Genomic DNA, 25,414 nt, shown 5'->3' with positions numbered 1-25,414 from the left:
CTTAAAAAATGCTGGGAAGACATATTTTTTCAAAAGTGGAGAATAAGGAACCTCTAGAAAGGCAGAAATTATTTGTAAATGGAAGATAAAAAGAAAATTCTTTATCTCTTGCCCAGGAGATTAAAATAATATTGAGATTGTTCAGTCTTTCAGAAAACAAAAAAGATGCTGCCACCAAAGGAGTGGTTAGTGTATTTGATCTTCACAACCTTATTTAAAAATGAAAGCATACTGTAATAGGATTGAAATGCAGAAAAGAAGAGAAAATGGAAAGGAAAAGTTGTTAGCAGGAGCTGATTTTCAAGCTTATTCATGTTGGAAATGCAAAAGTGCTAATTTGATTATTTGACTTTACTAAATTCTAAAACACAATAGTTGCAAAGTGAGGATTTTTGCTAGGTTATATATTTCTTCGTATCTTTAGTTGATGGTTCCACAGATGACAGGATAGAAAAGTGTCATTCACAAAATTGATGTGGCAGAAAAATCCCTGTAGACACTTTAAGTTGTCTTTGCCTACTCTGACAGACTAAGAAAACAAACAATCAAACAAACAATCGAACAAACTTCATACCTCTAAAATAGTACCCTGATCTAACTAGAATATTTTTACCATCAGGCTCAGGTTATTCTGAATATCATAGCTTCTGGTACAAACTCATCAATTCTTTTACAAGCAGCCTTAAATCAAAGGCAGACCATCAAGACCCATCCCTGCAGTGTCAGTGATTGAGTTTTTAGAGAAGTGATGGGACATGATATATACTACAAACAACAAGGACATGATTTGTGGGCAATATTAATGGAACTTCCCATTAATACTGCAGACTATTCAGAAAGAATACAAGGTTCTTGAATATGTTAATATAATACGGGAATCACAAAATGAAATTTCTCAACAGTGGTAAAACCAAACCCTGTGATATTTGAAAGACTAAAGCTAACTTTTGTGATCAATAAAGTATGGATTATGACTGGATGCAATCATTTAAAAAATACATCTCAATTACATGAAGAGTGGGTGATAAGCAGTACATATCAGTCATCTTTGTGGTCCTGTAAAGTTATTCTGTTCATTCGGAAGTTATTCCTTTTGATGTCAAATTAATTTTTCTCCTGACAAATACTTCATTCACTTCCACATCAGGCAATTACAAATGACAAGAAGCAACACTAGCAAGGAGTTATCTTTGTGAATTTTACCTGAAGTGAACATGGATTTACAGCATGTGCTGTTATTTTATGTCTCAATGTAATTGGCTGATAGCATGTATGACCATCATATTATGGGCTGTCCATAATAACCCAAGACCACCATTCCTTATTTTGTGAAGCCATGTATTGGTGCAAGGCTTATTATTCTTGCTTAACCAGTTTCCAAGAATTAACTGGGAGTCTTGATAACAGAATTACAACAGCAGCTGGTAGCTGCCAAGTATATATTCCCTGCAAAGACAGTCTTAACGGTACTAGACGTTTGAAAATCGCAAATAGAAAGGTGCTGTTCTCTCAGTATCTAATATTTTTTTTCTGATCTGGATAAAAGTTTGGGTTTTGCTTCTGCAATCCTTTTTGACGGCTCTCTGTGGTCAGTAGAAGAGCACTTATAATGAGCTGGAAACTGTAAGCATGCACTTATTGGAAGTAATAAATCAGAATCAACACAAACATTGGTTTCAGTTGCTGTGTTTCTTGAATGACACTGACAGAGTTATATAAGTTTATGTCTTGAAAAATACTCATCATTTTGATTAATATATTCTGTAGATCTTCTTTCTTCATGGGTTTTTAAGCCAAAAATATTTGATCTCTCTGTTTGTGACCTTAAAAGTACATGGAAAAAAAGAACGAGGAAGTGACACAAGAAGCAGAAGAATATTTGACTCATTTTCAGTTCTTAAAATACAATGAGAATTAGTAATGGAAGTATTGTCCTAGGAATTACAGGGCAGGAAAAAAGAACAGACTTGGTAAAAATGAGGCTGAGGCCTGCTCACAGGATATGGTTTTATCAACGAAATAAGTTATAGTAACGAAAACTAGATGGGCACCACTATCCCTACCAGCTCCTTTCTATCATCAATACTGATGTCAGTCTCTCCTGAAACATTGAATCTGTTATGCTCTGATCTCCTGTCATGATAAACCTTCTAAAAGTTACATTAGTTTCCTTTCATCCTTGCACTCATCACATGCAATTCCTAAGAGCCAATGAAAAAGTTTGATGAAAGGGTTATCAAAATTAGTTGTCACATATATTCACAGCAAAAGTAATTTTAACGGTATGATTTAATGGTAGTGATTGATTATTTGTATTTCTCACTGTTATCACTATCAATAGCCAATCCCTTTTTGCTCAATAGTTGTTGGGATTAACCCGTCTTTCTACAGAATTATCAGTGTTTCTCAGAAAAAAAGAGCTTGACTTGAATGTTGTCTCCTATGTGCCTGCTTTAAAAAAGTTCCTGTGTCACAAAACTCAAACCACAGGTTTCTCTGCTTTTGAACCATCAGGGGGAGTCTTTTCCAGAGAAGACCATTTTCCCTCCAAACCAGGTATGTATCACCACTCCAGACCACCTCCTACTTGGGCAGGCAGGAACCCTGCAGTGCCAAAGCCCTGACCCCGCAAGGTGATGGATGCTACCACTTCCTTACCCCTTACAAGGCTTTTTACAGGCATTGGTTTTTGAATGATTGACTTTGACCAGCCCCACCCATTGTGGTGAGATCTTGATCCTGAGATCCTGATCCTGATCCTGTATATTTTGACTTCTGGTGTGGGACTCTGTGACCCCATTACAGTGTAGTTTTTTGTGATTCTTTGAAGAACGAAGACAGATTTTTGGACCTGAGGTAATGTTTTTACTAAGTGGTTCAGTTCTTCTTTGGGTTGATAGAATATTAGGCACTCTCACTGATGATGCTTCAGACATTGTACCCCTTGACAGAGAGGAACATAAACTTTTGATAATGACAGTAGTATCAGCAGGTTTTTTTTAAATTATCTGCATCCTACTACTTACAAGAAAATACATGGAACTTTCTAAGTTGTTTAAAGAGGCTGCTCTCTAGTTATTATCACAAACATCAATATTCAGGCTAAGGGCAAAAGATTCAGGTTAGTTCAACTCATCCACTTAATACCTAATTACAGAAGAAGTAAGAATGAACACAAATTAATATTCTGTTTTGGAGAAGCCTTTTAAATGTGTAGAAAAGCATTAGGAAAAACTATTATATGTTGCTACTATATCAGAGTGACACAGTGAAACATTCTACTGTAAAGCTTTTAGATGAAGCTTTTAGACTATTTTGCCTATGCAATGATTTAGTTGCTTGTTTGATTTTCCTCATACAACTATTCAAGTGCTTTTGGTAGTATGCAACTTTCTTCTTTTGTTACAGGATAGTAATGTATGTTAACACAACCATCTGTAAGACATAATCTGTTAAAATCAGGCTCACAGATTCATTTAGATTGGCAGGGATCTCTGAAGGTCATCTGGTACATTCCACTCCTCAAACCAAGGCCAGCTTTAAAGTTAGATCTAATTTTAAACTTAGATCAGGTTCCTCAAGACCTTTTTGAATCTTGTTTTGGGTACCTTCAAGGGTGGAAATTCCTCAATCACATTGAGTGTCCTCATGGTTAGAAAAAAAAATCGTAAGATCTAACCAAAACTTCCCTTGTTTCCTCCTACCTTATTACTGGTAATACAGGTTAATTTTTGATGCCTCAGTCAAGAAATTGTATTTATTTTGTCTCTACACTTCCACATACCTACATACCTCTGGAACATAGTAAAGTCCAGTGTATTCACTCAATGGAGCACAAAGACCACAATTCTGTGTCACTCTTTTGAGAACAATCCTCTTCTTCCTTTCTGCTCTCTTTACTGTATAGCAGAAGAATAAGAAAAGGAAGACAACATATAATCAAATCCTACAAAATGTGGTATGCTGAGAAACTATGACAATATATTTTACTGTCAAGTTTCTTATCGATCTACTTAAAGAGACATTGACCTTTAATATTAATGTGCTTAGCTACGAATGTCATTGGAAAAGATTATAATACTTAATCTTCAGTGACATAAAATGTGCATGTCAACTGTGAACAAAACCACAGACTGCAGTGAAGAAATGTAGCCTTAATTCCATCATCTACTTGTCAGGAGGCTCTCACCATTTGCTATTATGAAAAATGGAGATTAAGAGTATTACTAGGCCAAAAGGCTACTATTCTTCATGGAAAGACATTACTGTGAAATAAAAAATAATTAGATTTTTGTTTCAGACAGGAAAGGTGTTTAAATTATACATGTTTATTTCAAGAGATTAATATCAGGATGCTCTTGAAATAGAAAGAGAAGTACCAGCATGATACTGTACAACAGTAAACAGAAAAGGGTCTATTGATTCTTTTATCTGTCTGGATTTTATTTTCTTATAGGATATAAAATATAAATTACAAGGTATAACATTTATTCAGAGGGGATGCTGAACAGAAACACCATTATCTGTTCACAAACCCATTCCAAAACCAATTTTTTCAAGAGTTAGAGGCTCTTAAGAAGTCAAGATTTTCTGGCTGTGCTGGGTGCAGGTGCCCAGGTGCTGGCAGTGGGGTGGTGCAGGGATGGCCTCCATGAGGAGAGGCCGGGGCTTCTCCGTGCTGGACACAGCTGGTTCCAATGGACCTACCACAGGGCACAGTTGAACGCAGCAGCCAAGATGGTGGTGCCTCCGGGAAAATGTATTCAAGAAAGAGCAGAAAATGCTGGAAGCAGAGGGAGAAGAAAAAAATTTACAAAAAGATTGAGAAACAACCCTGTGAGAGAACGTGAGAGAAGAAGGAGGGGAAGGAGAGGCTCACACTCGAGCAGGCGAAAAGTGTGAGGAGGAAGGAGTAAGAGAGAGAAATCATTGTGTACTGACCACAACCCACCCTACACAACTCTGTGTGGTGGAAGGAAGATGAGTCCAAAGCGAAGCTGAGCTTGGGAGAGTGGGGAGGAAAGGTGTTTCTTTAACGTTCTTTCCGTTTTTTGCTACCTGAATCTATTTTAATTGTGAATAAATTAATTTTCCCCAATTGAGTTTGTTTTGTGAATAAATTAATTTTCCCCAACTGAGTCTGTTTTGTGCATGACAGTAATTGGTAAGCAATATCTCTTTCCTATTCTCTCCCCTTGTCCCACTGAGGAGTGGGAGTGAGTGAACAGCTGGGTGGGAGTTTGGCCCTCAGTCAAGGCTAACCCAGCACACTGGCCAAAGCACAGTTTGGGTAATTATATTTTCTTTAACTAAAATTACTTCTCTATTTTACATCAAGAAGCAATTCTTTAAGCCTACACATGAAACACTGTGCTACCAAATTGCTGCTCCTAAACTAAAAGCAAAACCCAAGAACTGTGAGAGGTGGCTGGGGTGCAGTGGTCAAAGGATGCATGAACTTACTTAATCATTTAAGGCTGAGAAACTGTTTGGATCACCAGTGTGGTTTGCCCCTTCTTTTTTTTCTTTTCTGTTTTTTTTTAACTTACATGTAGTTTTATTTTTCTTATTTGGTCCTCTTTGTACCAATATATGTGTATGTATATTAATATTGTCTAAGGAGAAAGTTAGAAGTTAAAATATTGTCCAACCAACATCTTGTTTCTTGTTACTGAAAGACTTAGAAAATACTCAGCTAACACTACAAGACAGTCATGCTGATCAAATAAGAAAACAAAACGGTTCAACACTGCTAAGTCAAGGTAATGAAGCAGTTAGATTAAATGATAATGGCAGTTGAAATGATACACAGGTTACAATCAGGTGAAACTTTAGGATACTGAAAGTTACCTTCTACAGAGTTAACTGGACAGTTTGAAAACTGGCTTATAAGACCTTTTGCAAGGTATGAAAAAGAGTTGGCTGCAAGATATTTTCCATCTGGTGCATGTTGAATAACGTAATCAGCTCAAGTTCATTGGTGTGTAAATGTGATATTCATAGTCTGCATATATTTTATATGACAACATTGATCACGTTTCATTTTTTGAAAATTACATTCAATGTATCTTATTACAGAATCACAGAATAACAGAATCAACCAGGTTGGAAGAGACCTCAGGGATCATCGAGTCCAACTGTTGCCCTGACACCACCCTGTCAACTAGACCATGGCACTAAGTGCCATGTCCATTCTTTTCTTAAAGATATCCAGAGATGGTGACTCCACCACCAATTCCAAGAAGTTACCAGCAGAAACATTTATGCACTTATTCTTCAGCCATTGTTCTGAACAAATATGTTGCTATGACAGGGTAGGTCTTAGAATGGATTACATGGAGACATCAAGTTCAAAGTAGCAAATACAATTTTCTCAAAGTAGTATCATGAGTCATAGTCCGTTATATGATACAATACAGAACAGAGCTGAACATAGTGCAGGGAAAGCTGCACAATCTAATTAACATTATCACACACAGAATCACACATTATTCTAAATGTTTCTGTCATTCCTAATAAAGAAAACCATAGAGACTTATAAAAATCATTTAATGATTTCACGATCCCAGTAACTCACAGAATAAGCTAATATAAATTGTTGTAGTACTTTCATTCAACTTTTTTGAAACCTTGAATCTCTGATAAACATAATTTGTCAAATAATAGTCAGAATGAAAATCATATTCATAAAGATGTACAAGAACACAGTTATATTTGTTATACAGCTAATGTTAGCTATGCAAAAATTAGAATGACTTCCAGTCCGTAACAGACAAAAGAAGTTGTTAGGAAGACCTATTAGACTATAAGAGAATTGTTAGAGACTATTATCCAGTTATTAAAGATACCGTGGAATTCTGAAGTATTCTCAAGAATAATTTCTTGTTTTCCCTGAAAGGAGGTTTTCTCCTCTGTTTTTGTAGTCACTAAAGCTAGTCATTTCAATTCTAGGAATGGAAATTCTAATTACATCCTAGAGTCAGTGCTATACTTAAGATATGCAATCAGTAACGTTATTGTTACAGGAGACAGACGCTCAGTTTTCCCACTGAGTTCAGTGAGTTTCAGTGCTCAGCATTTCTAAACATTCATTCTCTTTGTTGCATAGTAGATAGAGTAGGCACTGAGCTTCAGAACAGCTTTGAAAATTTTGGGCTAAAGTGTAACTCTTTACTTGTCATAGACTGTAATCTTTCATATTGTATCACTGATTCCTTCCCTGTCTGTATAACATTAGACTTTTAGACACCAAACTATATCTGAGCTGACCAAATAGCCAGAAGTGAAATATATTGTGTTTCATTCATGGAATGTGGTCATGGATGGCTATGTCCTGTTCAGGAAAGATAGGCCACTAAGGAGAGGTGGTGGAGCTGCTCTTTATGTGAGTGAGCAGCTAGAATGTATTAAGTTCTGTCCAGGGGCGGATCAGGAGCGAGTTGAGAGTTTGTGGGTGCGAATTAAGGGGCAGGCTGGCAGGGGTGATACTGTTGTGGGTGTCTATTACAGGCCACCGGATCAGGATGAGGAGGGTGATGAGGCCTTCTACAGGCAGCTGAGAGCAGTCTCTCCATTACAGGCCCTGGATGTCGTGGGGGACTTCAACCACCCTGATATTTGCTGGAAGGCCTACTCAGCCAGCCATCCTTAGACCAGGAGGTTCCTCCAGTGCATTGATGATAACTTTCTGATGCAAATGGTGGATGAGCCAACTAGGAGAGGAGCGTTGCTGGATCTTGTTCTCACTAACAAGGAGGGTTTGGTTGAAGTGGTGAAGGGCAGCCTTGGTTGTAGTGACCATGAGATGGTAGAGTTCAGGATCTCATGTGGCAGGAACAGAATATCTAGCAAAATCACAACCCTGGACTTCAGGAGGGCCAACTTTGGCCTTTTCAAGCAATTGCTAGGGGAAATCTCATGGGACAGGGTACTAGAAGGTAAGGGGGCCCAAGATAGTTGGTTAGCATTCAAGGACTGCTTCTTCCGAGCTCAAGATCAGAGCATCCCAGCAGGTAGGAAGTCAAGGAAGGGTAGCAGGAGACCTGCATGGTTAAACAGGGAACTGCTGGGCAAACTCAAGTGGAAGAAGAGGGTGTACAGATCATGGAAGGAGGGGCTGGCCACTTGGGAGGAATATAAGTCTGTTGTCAGAGGATGTAGGGAGGCAACTAGGAAAGCTAAGGCCTCCTTGGAATTAAACCTTGCAAGAGAGGTCAAGGACAACAGAAAGGGCTTCTTCAAATCCATTGCAGGTAAAACCAACACTAGAGGCAATGTAGGCCCACTGATGAATGAGGTGGGGGCCCTGGAGACAGAGGATAAAAAGAAGGCGGAGTTACTGAATGCCTTCTTTGCCTCTGTCTATACTGCTGGAGGCTGTCCTGAGGAGCCCTGGACCCCTGCGGCCCCAGAAGTAGTCAGGATAGAGGAGGAATCTGTCTTGGTTGATGAGGGCTGGGTCAGGGACCAATTAAGCAATCCGGACATCCATAAATCCATGGGCCCTGATGGGATGCACCCGCGGGTGCTGAGGGAGCTGGCGGAAGTCATTGCTAGGCCACTCTCCATCATCTTTGCTAAGTCGTGGGCAACAGGAGAGGTGCCTGAGGACTGGAGGAAAGCGAATGTCACTCCAGTCTTCAAAAAGGGCAAGAAGGAGGACCTGGGTAACTATAGACCGATCAGCCTCACCTCCATCCCTGTAAAGGTAATGGAACAACTTGTCCTCAGTGCTGTCTCTAGGCACATCAAGGATAGGAGGACCATTAGGGGCACTCAGCATGGCTTCACCAAGGGGAAGTCATGCTTAACCAACTTGATAGCCTTTTATGAGGACATAACCCGGTGGACAGATGATGGTAAAGCTGTGGATGTGGTCTATCTCGATTTCAGTAAAGCGTCTGACACAGTCTCCCACAGCATCCTTGCAGCTAAACTGAGGAAGTGTGGTCTAGATGATCGGGTAGTGAGGTGGATTGTGAACTGGCTGAAGGAAAGAAGCCAGAGAGTGGTGGTCAATGGGGCAGAGTCTAGTTGGAGGCCTGTATCTAGTGGAGTCCCTCAAGGGTCGGTACTGGGACCAGTACTGTTCAATATATTCATTAATGACTTGGATGAGGGAATAGAGTGCACTGTCAGCAAGTTCGCTGATGACACAAAACTGGGAGGAGTGGCTGACACACCAGAAGGCTGTGCTGCCATTCAGAGAGACCTAGACAGGCTGGAGAGTTGGGCGGGGAGAAATTTAATGAAATATAACAAGGGCAAGTGTAGAGTCCTGCATCTGGGCAAGAACAACCCCATGTACCAGTACAAGTTGGGGACAGACCTGTTGGAGACCAGTGTAGGGGAAAGGGACCTGGGGGTCCTAGTGGACAGCAGGATGACCATGAGCCAGCAGTGTGCCCTTGTGGTCAAGAAGGCCAATGGCATCCTGGTGTGTATTAGAAGGGGTGTGGTTAGCAGGTCAAGAGAGGTTCTCCTGCCCCTCTACTCTGCCCTGGTGAGGCCGCATCTGGTATATTGTGTCCAGTTCTGGGCCCCTCAGTTCAAGAAGGACAGGGAACTGCTAGAGAGTCAGGTGCAGAGCCACAAAGATGATTAAGGGAGTGGAACATCTCCCTTATGAGGAGAGGCTGAGGGAGCTGGGTCTCTTTAGCTTGGAGGAGAGGAGACTGAGGGGTGACTTCATTAATGTTTATAAATATGTAAAGGGCAAGTGTCAAGAGGATGGAGCCAGGCTCTTCTCAGTGACATCCCTTGACAGGACAAGGGGCAACGGGTGCAAGCTGGAACACAGGAGGTTCCACATAAATATGAGGAAAAACTTCTTTACAGTGAGAGTAACCGAACACTGGAACAGGCTGCCCAGAGAAGTTGTGAAGTCTCCTTCTCTGGAGACATTCAAAACCCGCCTGGACGCATTCCTGTGTGATATGGTCTAGGTAATCCTGCCCCGGCAGGGGGATTGGACTAGATGATCTTTCGAGGTCCCTTCCAATCCCTAATATTCTGTGATTCTGTGATTCTGTGTGTAGTTCAGCTATAGGGTGATATATCTGTGAGGTATGGGACTATGGGGAGCAGATTCACTTATGCTCACTCCATTGCTCCTCCGTCAGTCAGGGCTAAGACATCCTCTAGCTATGAAAACAGCACCAAAAAAAAAAGAACAAACTTTAGATATGGGTTGATGTTCTTATTATTCTTACTCTACACCTTTCATGCCTTTATTCAATCCATCAGAGTTCAGAATCTGGTATGGAAAAGTGAATTGGTGTATTATGATTACCACTGCTCTAGGACCAGGTAAAGGGTACTGGGAATGAGATATAGTATTTCTCTTTCTCAGTATGCCTAATAGCACAGTCTGTGATGTGGCCCATTTCAGTAGGAACATTCCATAGTGACTTGTCCATGTGAGCAAGGAGTAAATTCCTACTTCCTTTCCAAAGCAAGCAGAGGACAGAAAAGGAGATACACTTCAGAGTATAAACCTCTCTGAAGTTTAGAGCCTCTTATTCTTCTTCGGTTTAAATCTTTCTTCTCTATCTTTTACACTTTATTTTAGTAATCTCTTTTCACTCCACACAACTTTGGACATAACTGATTCCAGCTGTCATTCTTCACAGCAGTTACCAGAGAAGAAAAACATACAGTCTCAGAGAGCACGCTGTGATGACATATATGATCCACCTGGCAGCAGCCTAGAAAATGTTAATGAAAACTCTAATTATCTAACCTTGGTATGATGAAGACAATTAGAGACAACTGCTGTAACAGACTACATCAGGAGCAATCTCAGGAGGAGCTGTTGAGATTTTAAGCTATGGTGAAAAGGTACAATGGGATGAAAATAGTCTGCTAAATAATGAAGGCAGGAAGAAAACTCAGAGTCCACGAAAGATAATAAGTAGAAATAGTATCTTGTGTTCTGTTGCTTAATCCGTCATTTTTTTCTGAATCCTAAAGGGAAAGGCAGGTTTTGTTTTTTGTCTTTCCTGCAGAAAGCTGCCACAGATTTGATATATGGTTTCACTTTGATAATTAATCATTGCTAATTATTCCATGAATATGGCATTTCCTGTCATCCGGGCAAATAACTTTGTAGTCATGTCACATATTCCTAACAGAAAAAATGTTGTCACAGATATTAAAATATACTAAAGTACATAGTATGTAAAATGTCCTTCTTTTCTAATTTAATGGGACTTATGAATACTTTGGCTGTTCTTTCATGGTAGATACTTAACAATAGTTCTGTTGTTTTTTAAGAACTGAAATTGATCTAACTAGTCTATGATCTCTGAACTCTTTTTAATAAACAGTACTAGGCTTGCTGTGTTGTCACAGTTTTCTGTAACCTCACCGGTCCTGCAGAGGCTCTGAGGGAACTCCTGATTGTTCCCCAGGTTAAGCCGTTTCTCAGGGCAACCTGAGGTAAACTTCCTTAAGCTAGACTGTTTTGAAAACTTTTAATCTAACCTTAAGTTCATATTCATTTATTGAGGAAGTTATTGTCTGATACTCCAGTACAGAGTGATGACTTGAACAAAACGATCTTACAGACATTGGCCTTCTAATTGTTAGATTTCTGTCCCTACCAAGAAGTCAGAGGAGTTACCTTTGTTTGGCTCTTCTTTGAAGTTATTTATAAAATATTTTAACTATATTTTCTCTCTTTTAGCTTTTGTGCTTCATTCTGAGCCTCAGATTTTCATATCATTGAACTTGTAAGCCTGTATACTCTCCTGATTGGCTTTATCCCCCTTTATTTTCTGTACAGACATCACTTGTGCCTAGCAAGGTAGTTTGTTGTTTATATAATTTAGTCTTGGTGTCCTTTTCCTTAGTATGCCACTAGGGAAGTCTGTACTTACAACCTTGTCCATTCTTCAAGGAAAAAACACTTCATTTCACTCTTTCCTCCCCCTACCACCCCATCCCAGCTTATCCTTTGTCATATCTTAAACTCAGAATTGTGGCTACCACACAATCTGATTTCATGATGTCTATTGCACTTATTTCAGTATTCTTCCTTCTGCTGTTCCAGAGAATGAAAAAGTCACTGATTGACTTTCCAGGAATGTCAATGGCAAAGACAAGTATTCCTCTTTTCTAATACTGCTACAGGCAAGAATCTCCAGCAGAGGAATGGGGACATGGTGTAGAGCAGCATGTCAAATTGCTACAGGTAGAGTATCAACAGCTCCTGTGTACATGCTCTCTTCTTTGAAGCTCTTCAGTATTTCAGGACTGGCATTTCATTGCAGCCTTGCAACCATTTCTAGAACCATATTGTAAACATCAGCATATTTATTACTCTTATTCTTGCTTTTGCTAGCTTTTTTTTTTGATCTGTTCCTTAAACATTTTACAACCAGAGGAAAACAAACACAAACATATTAGTTTTAGAAGCTGTTTGTTGCTTGATGTTGTTGCGAGTGGAATTATACTTTCAACCTGAAACATTGATCTTCACCACTTTTATATATACCTGATTTCAGATTGAAATAATTAAAACTAGTAGTCTAGAACAAACCACGTATTGCCAAATCACACTTGTAGAAGTAATAAAAATTGAAATCAAATAAGATCCAGTGAATAAATTTTTATTCAGCTTTAGTCAGGCTACTTGAAAAATTTACAAGTTTAACTTTGAAGCAATTACCTGATAATTCACATAACACATTTCTCTTCTTTGTCCCTGATTCTTCTATCTTTTGCAACATCTTTAATTAAAGCAAGTTAGCCACTGGGATCTTTATATAAAATCATATCTACTTGTCTTATTTGGTTCAGAGATGTCACACAATTCAAGATTGGACTTAATAAATACAGCCTTGAGGCAGTGTGCAGCTGTGCTTCTTTTTCACCTGTGCACATTTTTGTAAAAATATCTGATCATGTCTTTAATGTTCCAAAAGCTTAGTGAATCTAGGTTAAATCCCACGAGTCTGACAAGTATCAGGCTGCTTGCTGAATTTTAAAATGGGTTGACTCAATAAGAATATAGAGTGATCAAAATGGAGAGAAGTCCATTTGTGAGCATGTGTTGCTTCAGATGATGCTAACAGGAAAGCTAAAATTCTTTCTCATACTCCTCCTCTCCTTCTTCTCCTCCTCTTGACAAACCTGTACATAAACATAATTATTAATGCCATTAACCATCATATGTACTTATTTTATATTATAATTCTAAGAGATGCAGAAGACAGTACCTTAGAGTTCAAATCTTGCAGCCTCTGAAAATATTTCATTAAACACTATAAATGTGTATTTTTCTGATGTTGGCATTTCCACATACCAACAGGTAAAAATAGTTAATCCCACTAGCTCTGGTTCGTCATAAATCTCATGAAAAGGCCAAGGCATATTGATATACCATGAACTCCTACTGTTACCCTTTAACAATCTCACAAATAAAGAATTCAATGTGTTTCACTTATGTGTGAAAAATGAACAATGAACAACGTCACTATGCAAAACAAATAAGGTCTTTGATGAAAAAGACTGATTTCCACAATTTTACACTTTATAAGAACTATCCACTTATATAATGATATCTGCTGCTTTCATAAATGTATCTGCGTGTGTGTATGGATGAGGTGTGAGATTCATCATGAGTCCGTTCAAGTTTGCGTTACTTTGTGCAGGAAAAGATAATTTTGTTACCAGTTACACTTTGACCTATATGTAATAAAACATTTTCTGGCCAAACACATGTACTATTTCACTCAGCAAGTTATTGCCCTTGGAAAGTCAAAATATTCACTTATTTCTTTCTCCTTCACAATAAATAAATAAATAATTTTAAAAATAATGTGGAGTAATACTTAAGGAAAAGGCATTTAATTTCGGACGGGACAATCTAAAATTATATTAAGTGAAACTTCCTTCTTCCAAAAGAAAAATTAATTCTAGCGTAAAATCTACCTTTACCAGAAGGAAAATGTTAAAGTAGAAGCAATCTTGACTGTCTACCAGGGACAAATAAAGCATTCTTTCTAAATACCTATTTTATAAAGGTTTTAAACTCACCAAACTTCTTCATAGTGCAAGAGGTGAAAATAAAGTGAAATTTCATTATGTAATAATTCAAAAGATATTTCAATTTCATTTTCTATGCCATCTGCCACCATTCACTAATGATCTTGAGTTTAAGAACCAATACTTGTTAAACTTCAATATTCTGGAATTAAACATTAATTCCTCTGATTTTTTTTCAAAATGTGGTGGTGTTTTTTTTCCAGGTGCTCACAGTGACAAAGCAGAACAAAACAAAATAAGTCACAGCAACAAAACACATAGGAGAACTATAAATAAATGAACACAGAACTGATTATAACATTTCCCAAAGTCAAAATTATTTATTATAAAGCAATTGAGAACTAAAGATAAAGAAGAATCAGGAATACATGATTTTGTTTTTGTCAATCATACATTGAGGACTTACACCTAAACAGATGCCAGAATAGGCAAACACACATACACATACACATACATATATATATGTAAAATTTCAGCTATCAATAAAATTACATATATTTACTATTTTTAATCTCTTCAAGCAAACTCAAATGAAAGCAATTTTTCAGGAATTTTATTAAGAAGCTGAAATTTTTTATCATGCAGAGAAAAATCTTGAAGACATATTATTCCTGCCTTCTATGTGTGCACAGTTCCCAGTTACTTCAGCAGGAGATATGTTGTGTGCACCTAACATTATGTCCGTGACCCAAGAGCATGGCTTAATAACACGCAGTACGTAAAATTTTTTGCATGAACACTCTAATTTTGAAAGCTGAAATAGAATTCAGAGATGTGCGCTGGGTATGCTGGTGACTTTAATGTGATGCCAATAACATCTAATGACACTACTTGCACATCCATAGTAAACTGGGACTGAATAGGTTAGAAATTCTTTAAGTCTGTCGGGTGGAAAGTCACAAATAACAATCAGACATGTTCAGGTGCCAGGACTGATAAAAAAGAAATTGCCATCTTCCTGAGAAGAAGTGATATGATGGGTAAGAACCCTTGCAAAATACACAGTCCTGTTCACCCCACCTTCCATGTCACTCGCACAGTCAATATCACACTTCGTAAGCTCCCTGGACACACAGATCCATTCTCAATGGCAGGCAGTCCCTTTTATTACAACCTTTTTTCCCATTCTTCTGTTCTTATGTTTTTTAACTGTTCTTAAAATACAGGTGGCCAATGTGCATGCAGTTCAAACAATGGCAATGGATTTGGCATTGGCTCTAAGATTATCAGAGTGTACTGGCAAGGAATATCAAGGCTGAACTTGAAGCCAGTGGAAGTTACTCTGTCATTAGCATTCACAAAACATGGACCTGGGGCCTTGTGTTCAAATGATCCCATACATTATAGTTGGCTGTAATGCTGACAGACTTTTTTTTTTCCTTTTTTTTTTTCTTTTTTTTTACCTCTAGTTGTTTTTTTTTTTGTTGGTTGGTTGGTTGCTTTTTGGTGTTTGGTTTTGTTTTTGTTTTTGTTTTTTTTAAATAATTTTCTTCTTAGTGGTGTGCCTGTTTGATTTTAACTCCATCATTAGGGAGAGAAGAAAGGACAGGAAATGTGGCAGGGCAGAAGCTGCTGCTGGAGAGAGAAATGACAGGCTCAGTATTGTATAGTTTGCTAAAAGTAGATCTGTCTTGGAAAAAGTATAATTAACCTTTCTGAACATGTAATAAAGTCTGCATTCATTTTTTTTTCCTCTGCCCAAAATGCAGAATTTGTGGCTATTTAGCATACAAACATATTTGCTCTTGTTCAAACAGGCTGAACACTGTAAGTTGATTGTTCTCCATATATTATTTCTGAATTTTGATGATTGTTACGTCACACAGAGTGGCACCTCTCTGTTGCTCTGATTTCTCATGAAGCTTCTGAATCAGTCAGTGAGGGAGAAGGAACAATATTCTAATTACTGGACAGTAATTTTCAAAAAATTTCTCTGTTACCCTAGAAAGTGTATTCTAGGATGTTATAAAACAAACATTTTGAGCATTTGTCAAGTGTACCTGTAGCAGACAGTTTTGAGTACCAGTCTTTTCTTTCTAATAATAAAAATATAAGTCGACAAGACAGATGAAAGAACTGAGAGACATTATCAAGCCATACCATTAAAAAAAAAATCTATTTACATTTCTTAATGAATATTTTGATTGTGATGTAAGAGGATTGATGTGGTAATGGTGATTTGACTGAATGGCAAACACTAAGGGTACACTCAGCATGAGAGGTCCAAAGTTAGCTTTATTCTTACAATAACTTTACTGTTCAATTGTCTTTCTTGCTGACCTTTCTCATGTATTCCTGACTAGAAATTGGAACGTATTCCAGACATGTTTTTCTAGGAAAGGAGTTGTATCTTTCTGTGTTTAAGAAAAGATAAAAGAGAAAATGTTTTCATAGTAATCTGAAAGGAGGATCAATGCTGTGCCTGTTAAAAAGTAAAAAATCTCATGTAAACTTCAATGCAGGCAGAAGTCCAATGTGTAGATGCAGAGAGTAAAAACTGAAGGGGTTTACAAACTGAAAATTAGCTTTTCAGTAATTTTATTTGTTTAAATCTTGTTGATTCATAGGATATCTCAATAGAATATTTCTTGGCACTATTCAAAATTATCAGTACAGTTTACAGTTTGCCATTAAATTCAAATGCAAAATCAAGGATAAAATAGGTGTCATATCTCTGAGATAGACATCAAAGAAGAAAGCTCTGAAAGAAAAAAAAAGAGGGAGGAGGCATTGGATGCTACCAGAAGAAAATTTAAGTTTCGGAGAACTTTTGGGAAGTGAGGGTAGATCTTCTTACACCTTTGGTAAGCTTGAACTGGCAGGGTTTTCTGCGTTGGCATCTCTGTGATGCTGATTCTACGCACAGTACAGGTCACCGTGTACAAGTGCAGGTGGGGAAACAGCCACAAAGTCTTTTACACACCTTGCTGTATAGATGTGTGGACTGGCAGGGAGTAGAGGGAATCAGAGCTCAGCACCTATGAAATGACAAGCCAAGCAGGAGAACTTTCAATCAGTGTTTCATTTCTATACTGGAGAAGGCATAAAGAGACTAGATGGAAAAACTGTCTTTATAAGTCATTTTTCCCAAGCCTTTATGTGGGACTGTATAGTTACTTCACTATGATACCTTACCTAGTTCTTTATTATCCAGGATAGTTAATAACTAACATTTTCACCCAGAACAGATGATGAGCAGAATCATATTACATATAGAAACTGCAAGACCTCAAATGTGGACATTAAATTTCTTGTAAGAAATCCATGCTACATGCAGTGGTAGTGAACATTATAGAAAGCCATATTGATAAACTGAACAGATTGATCCAAGGACCTGATTTTATTCAGTTTTTACTTAACAGACTTGCACTGGTTTCTGCACAGTCTTGCTGAATTCTGAAAAAATTAAATAAACAACAAGAACTTTTTGGACAGATATTGTACAGAATGAGAAGACAAAATGTATAAAAGTCAACCTATTTTTTTTTTTTACCTGTATCACTGCTGATCCAAAAAGAACTTCCATTAATGGCAGCCTTTAGGGACAAGTTTTGAGTATATAACCTGAATACAAAACACTTAGGATCATGCATATTTATCTCCTCTAATGAGAGAGTAAGTGTTCTATTAAATGACATTCATTTTAAATAGCTAAGTCTCATAAATTGCATATCTTAAATCATAATTAGGATCCGTGATTAGCTGAGACATTTCAGAAGAGGTACTTGAGGAATCAGTAAAATAGAAAAGATATATATCAAGATCAAATGAATAAAAGACCTTGTTTGCATTACAGCCCTAACATGTAGAGTAGGAGGGATGAAATAGAAATGTTAATAGTGACTTTAATTTATAGCACAATACCAAATGTCTCAAACACTGGAGATTTAAAACAGTAGCTCTCAGTCTCTTTTTATGACAATCTCATATTTCTAATATAAAAGGAGAATATATCATCTTCCAAGAAAGGGAGAATTGCCTGTGAGCCCTTACAGCATTCTCATGATATTTTAGTGCAGCATATATCTTGGTATGAATCTTGGTCCATGCTTTAAAGTGCAATTACTGTATTGGGAAGTGTTAAAAAGAAAACAATAAAGCCATCATTTCTTTTTGCTCACCCCAAAGTATATCATCATAAATACATTCTGACCTGAATTAAATGAAGTTGAACTGGACTGTGTTGAACAGGAATCAGGAATTAAACATAGTAGAAGTCTTCTTAGGTACAGTGAGAATGGATATTACATACATTTTTAGCAACGAATTAAGATGTTGAAAATAAATGTTTTAATTGTAATGTTAAGTACCCTGTTGTGTTTTTTTTAAATTATTATTACTATTTAATGCACTAAAATACAGGATTTTGCATGTACAGTATTGCTAAGATATGAAAATATTATTTCCTTCATGTCAGCATCTAACTAACCAACTTTGCATGCTTGATTTTGAAATGAGTTATACAATGATCAAAATACGGGTAAAAACAGCACAAGAATCTAACACAAATTTTGCTGTGCTTTTGGTTTTTCTTTCTCATGTGAGGAGTTCTACCTTTCAAAAATTTAGGAATCTGCTCATCCATTTAATTATTCTTATTTCTTTCAAGTCACTTTTATCATGACTGTTCTGTGAAATCAGGATTTTTAGCAGATAATTGAGAGAAAAAACAAACAAATATACTTCTAAGGAAAGTAACAATTTTGTGATCATTTCTATGTTGTTTTGTTTAGTGTAAATGTGAAACAACACAAGAGAATTTGGAGAACAGGAAAAAGAATCACCTAAAAGGAAGATAGTTACAATCCTTCATCTTCACTAGTTTTCATTGATGAGCTATGTAATATAATCTCCTAATATAGTGTTATTTAATCAAGGTTGATAGAAATAGATATAGTAGGGGTATGCACTTCTTTGTTCTTGCAAGGCAGTCTATTTAATTACTGGTTGTGTATTAATTGTGGGAAGTGGTACATTTTTGCTTACTGAATTTGGGAGTGTCTTTAATATGCTAACAGGTGTGGGTTTTTGATATACATGTCACCTTCTTTGAAACTGGCAACATGTCTAGAATAAGCTCTATTAAAGTCTTTAAGAAAGACAACATTTTTAGCAAAATTTATTAAAGAAAATCCTGAGGATTTCAAACAACTCTGCTTACTAGAAAGCATACTTGCTAACTGTAAAGAATCATAGGTGAATATTTCTAGAAAGGTAACCTTGTGGCAGAAACCTAGTAAATGACTGAGAATTATGATTAAAATCTCTAATATTCTCAGCTCAGAAGGCAAGAGACCACCTTAATTCACTTATGCCAAAGATTACTATATTAGAAATCATTCCATGAACCATATAGACACCAGAGAAGAGAGTAATTGCTGCTCTCCTTGATCTAAAATAAGCTTACAACCAAGACAGATAAAGAGGATGCAGACTCTGCAGATGTTAGTTTAAAATATCTGAATAAGTTTCAATATCCCAGTAAGTTTCACAACATTGAAGGTAACCTAGCACACCACTAGCTCCACTCCTATTGAAGACCACAGAAGAAGCCCTACTAGTTCATTTCACAGAATCACAGAATCACAGAATGTTAGGGATTGGAAGGGACCTCGAAAGATCATCTAGTCCAATCCCCCTGCCGGGGCAGGATTACCTAGACCATATCACACAGGAATGCGTCCAGGCGGGTTTTGAATGTCTCCAGAGAAGGAGACTCCGCAACCTCTCTGGGCAGCCTGTTCCAGTGTTCAGTCACCCTCACCGGTGACCGAACACTAAACACAAAAAATTTGGAACTAAACACAAAGGGGGCTGGCTTTTGTTGTCTAAAAGGTTTTCTATAATGAAGGAGAATTATTCCTGCTTTCTGAGGAGGAACTTGGGACATTGAAGGTACCATAAGTGATCCATCTCTGAATTCCAAACTAAACTTTTTTTGTTATTCCTTTTTATTTCCATGATAAACATCTTCTGTGACTATGCATGCAAAAAAAAATGTTGCTTTCTGAAGTGTCCTGGCATAACTGCTAAGGAGAAACAGGATAATTGCCCTAGTGAAGCTCGAAGTTTACTTTGTAGCTCAGGAATTCTCTGCACCAGCCTTCTGTAAACAAAGCTGCTTTTATTCTGCCTTTCTTGGAAACAATATTACAACTCCCTTAATCATATTTTCTTTGTTCTGAATGGAATAAAGACAGGGTCATGGTAGTTCAGGAAAACAGATGGGATGTGAAACTCAGGAAAGTGTAAGCATGTTTGGAGAAAGAAAGCACTGGAGTTTGGCTGGTTTACTGGATTTAAAATAAAATAAAAGCAAAAAGATTAAAAGGATTAATTTTGAATGATGACTTCAAACACTAAATATCATTCTGGAATAAGCTTAGAGATCTTAAATTGAGCAGGCTCTTCCATCCTTGACTTCTTACAGAATCCCCTTTGTGGGATTTTCAGCTATGCAAAATACTGCAAAGGTCAGAGAAGGAAGGAACTAAAAGGTACCATATACATGTCTTTGGGATTGACTGTCATTCTTCCAGACTAAAATAGAAATTTCAATAGATAGCTCCAAATGTGTGGTTATGTAGTACAGCTTGGCAGAGCAGGCTGACAGTAGCAGGTTGAATTGTGAACATAGAATTTGCCTTGTCTCTTAAAATGAATAATAAAGTTAAGATAAAATATGTTTTCAAAACTGAGGAGCACAATGAACTTCACAAACGATATGAAAGCTCATATTCCAGCTAATTAAGCCCTGCTTCCCTTCTGGAAGTAAAAATGATAAAAGGTGAACTATCCCAAAGTACCAGCTCCTATAACTGGGATTGGCAGGTCTGAGCCTATTACACAAAATTAGGAGTAAGTGTCCTAAGACTGTACATGAGCTTTACAAGAATGTGAGATGTAAATTCATTTCAGAATGACACAATCTCTGAATGACACTTAATACTGGCTACATCGGGCCTATCATAACATTGAGTAAAGACAACATCTGTTGAAGCAGCCTGGTGGTAAAAAAGTGTCTGCTCTTTTCCAAAACAGGTGTGTGGAGGAGCTTTGCATAATTCTGATGGCATTTTCGCAACTAGAGGATATATAGGTGAATTTTGCTGTACCTGTAAGAGGTTATTGCTGTTTTAGAATATAGCAAAGCGAATTCATACAAGGTCTATGTATGTGTATATATCTACATACACCGACCTTTGTATTTCACTATAATGGTCTGGTTTGCCAAGATTTAAATGTCATTTGAAACAATGTGGACTGAATTTTTCCAATTTGATGCATTCCTAGGATATTGAACTTATCCCAGGTTATAAATGTGTTTTTTTGTGAAGGTGAACATGTTAAGACCCACTTATTTGTTCACAAGAACAGAACAACTTTGGTATCTACACTACATGCATTATTCCAGAAAAAAATCCCATACATTAACGGAAATATTTTGTGCAGTCAGTGAGATCTACTCCTTCTGTGGAATATAACTCCACAGCAAACAGAATAGAGAATTTCTTATGTCCTTTGTTTGCCTTTTTTGCATCTCACACTGACTTCTCATTGTTGAGATAGTCATTTCCTATTTCTAGGAGGCAGGATTGACAGGGCAGGATTTGTGTCAGTACAAATATGTTTGATTTTAAAGACTTTTACTAACAATTTAACTGATGGCATACCTAAAGAAAGCAAAACATGCAAATAAAGAACACTGTAATAGCGCGTCTGTTGGGGAAATTCTCCATGGAATCAAACATGATAAAAAATAAGCAGAATGGTAAATGTACCAAATACTCACACATTTCAACCTAAACTCTGCTTAGTTGAAATAATTTCCTTGCAATTAAATGAAAGGCAAAACAGATAACTGCTAATCCCTTTTTTTTTTTAACACAACCCCCTCACACACACACCCTTCTTTTAACAACCATCTTCTCTTGTTAAACATACAGAACATGAAGGAACACACGAAATAGTTTATAACTGAAGTGGAAAGTGAATAAGACCTTCCTTTTTCATATTACTTGTTTGTGGACCTTAAAAACAGTTTTATCTGCTTATTCTAATTGAATTTATAACATTTATTAAAGAGTCTGTGTGCCAATCAACTAGTACTTCAGTTACAGGGAGTGCACAGCACTCGAAGAACTATTATGAAGGTGTGCAACCTGTGGGTAATCGGGACAATTTTAACTATCCTATGGTTTGTTCTAGGTGCGCCTTCCCAGAGGAGTCCTTAGAACGGAGTCGTAGGCCAGAGGTCTTGTTTTAGTGGCAGAAAACTCTGCCTGTGAGATACTCTTTTTTTTTTTTTTTTTTTTTTTTACAGTATTACTTGTGGGGTATCTGGAAATAATCAGTAATAATATGAGTACACAGAATTACGCTTTGGTGCACACAGAGTAAATTTGAGCTAATAGCAAGCTATAAAGTATAGCCCCCTCTCCTCAATATGTAGCTTTCTTAACTAGAAAGACTGAGCATTACTTGTTTAAGATTAAAAAGAGAAATTAGCTAGCACTTGTTCAACACAAGTTCAGTGTGCTAACCTTGTATTAAGTGAGGATACTTTTTGGAGAGTTTCACTTAAATGGTATGGAAATGGTTCTGTTCCCATATGTGAACAACTTATTCCATGAACATTCAACATTAGCAATGTTTTGTACTTCTTGTCTTACAAAGTGTTATTATTTTTTTGTTATGGTTGAAATCTTATTGTTGTCAGCTGATTAGTTCATTTTGTGAACTTGCACTTAATAATCCATTTTACCAATTCAGCATGTTATTTGATTTAGAGAAAGTGAATTATAATGTGAATTTAAAATTCCATATTCCTGAATGTTGTCTTTAAGTTACTTGTAGAATGACAGTTTTCATTATTCTCCCTGGACAAAAAGAAGAGAAGCAACTTTATTAGAGTCTTTCTTTCAGGATGCTGTCTTCATCTTTAAATTATTTGACACTGAGTCATGGTATTTACCACTTCTAAAAGACAGAAAAACTATATGTTCTGTTAGACCACACAGATACACTTTAAAGGACAGCACTGAGGCTGCATTTTATGGGTAAATGTTGACTATAAACTTTCCTTTTGAAAAGTGTTGGAAGAATATATTAAGATAAGATCAGTCAGTCATCATCCTTAAAAAAAAAAACAAAAAAAAGTCATCAGTGAGATTATTTTTCTGTAATTAAGACTAACTCGTCTCTTACATATATAGTACATGGCAAGAAATAATAAGCTAGCATATGCTGATGCATATAAATGCTGGGATTCGAGTCTTTAGTTGGACTTGCATTTCGAACTGTTTTTTAAAGGATGACCTACTCACCAGGCTTCCCACATACATGCTGTTGGCAAAGCCCTCATTAAAATTTTAGTGGAATTTTAAATTTACTCCAACAGTAATACATCGAAATTAACATCATCTTATATCCAGCTCAGTGAATGTTACCTTGGCTTTCTCTTTTAACTGAAATGAACATGAAGTAATTGTATTTAAATTAGATTACTCCTGACATCTAAAAAGCTGATTACTAAGCAAGACTGTAAATTAAGGAAATGCGTAGGTATATTAAGTCTTGCCCATCATGCACCACCCCAGTTGTCTGAACCTGGTTCATTTTTCTTGCTCTAGGTTGAAACTCCACAGTGATAAAGGTTGTACGTTTTAAGAGTGTAGCACCCAGCACCCTGTTAAAGTTAATCAACAGAAAAATAGCTGCTGATAGCCTGGTGGTGACTTTTTATTGAGACCAAGTACTCTATCCTGCAGAGCCACCATGAGCATGACACTTGTTGCCCTGAGGTCTCGGTTCTAGCACCATCACAGTGATAATTTAAGTGCAATATGCAGATTTCAGTACTTTTGTGATTAATGATTTCTGGAGTCATTTAATACAAGCAACTTGTTTTGCTTGTATTAATAAGGAATCAGAAGGTAAAATATAATAAGAAATCAGAAGGTTAACTTGATGGACTGTAATGGCTAGTATTACAGAGGTTTAACCTTACCTGATGATCCTTTCTGTCCTTAAGCTTGGTGAATCTGTGAATTTTCTGAGCTTTCAGAATTTCCACAGCCACTCAGAAAAAGAGATTCAATAACAGGATCATATCTCACTTCACCAAATAAATACCTCAGGGTCCTTACTCTGATCTCATTGTGAAATAAGAATGATACAAATATAAAACTAGTGTAAAAACTAGTATAATTAACTATATTTCACCCTTTTTCTGAAAAGTCTTACAGCTGAGCTTTTCTGAGGAGGAGAAACTGATGCAGTGTGGCACAAACTTTACATGAGGTCAAAAAAAAGTTCAGGAACCTCCCATCAGAGATTGCTTATACACACAAAAGTCATAGGGGATAATTCTTTTAAGATTAATCAGCAGTGCAGATAGAGGGCATCTCTTCCTTCTTGCCAGTTTCTCTTTCCAGTGGCTTAAGCAACTAAAGTTGACACAATTATTTTTACATAACAAAATCATTGTTCATACGTTAATAAAAAGGACAATAGTGGATCTTGTACAACAGGACCATATGCAACCATAATGGTGCTAGTACTTGATATTTCCACCTACAACAAGAGCAAACACAAGCTGATTACTGCTGTCCATTATTTCTAGATCATTGAACAAACCTTTCATTCTGTATCTTCCCTATAAAACTTCCTTTTCAAAAGGCCAATTATATAGCTCTTAACCTTTTCCCATATTTTTTCCCCTGGTAAATAGTGACTGATAGAAGAATCAAGGGTACTGACTGAAGGAAACTCGAGGTATCATGTTTTCTTTTATTAAAATAATTTTTTTCCTGTATCTCAAGAAGTGTTATAGCTATTTATACCCTGATCATTGTATTCCAGGTTATAGATGCATTGTGACATATGCAATCTTTTATTTCAGCTTTTATTTTACATTCTATAATTATATATTTTTATTTTTTGGTGTGTCATGCTTTAAATGGGCTCATGCTTTGCCATGCTGTGATTAAAGTTGGTGCTTATACACTGTTTCAATGGAATATGTACAAGCATGAATTCATGTAAAAGTCTATTTGAACAGACTGAGATCAGCAAGTAACAGCTGTTACCACTTTCAGCTATGTCTGCAGGATTAGTTCTTTTTCTAATGCACCTTTAAGTCAATAGATGTACTGGTGGGAGTGCATAGCATAGCTGGTGGGATATGCCATTTGCAAATGTATCTTTCATGCTACTACACTGAACACCTTGAAATCAAGCACTTTATGGTGTCTGTATCTTGTCAACCTCCTAAATGTGTTGTAAATAGGGGTTTTGTGACTCATTTAATATGGCATACAAATCTGTAAAATTTTGGGTGTATATATATATACATACAGTATAC

The sequence above is a fragment of the Nyctibius grandis genome, chromosome 3, assembly GCF_013368605.1.
Source record: "Nyctibius grandis isolate bNycGra1 chromosome 3, bNycGra1.pri, whole genome shotgun sequence".
NCBI lineage: Eukaryota > Metazoa > Chordata > Aves > Nyctibiiformes > Nyctibiidae > Nyctibius > Nyctibius grandis.
This window is presented reverse-complemented; position numbering follows the sequence as displayed.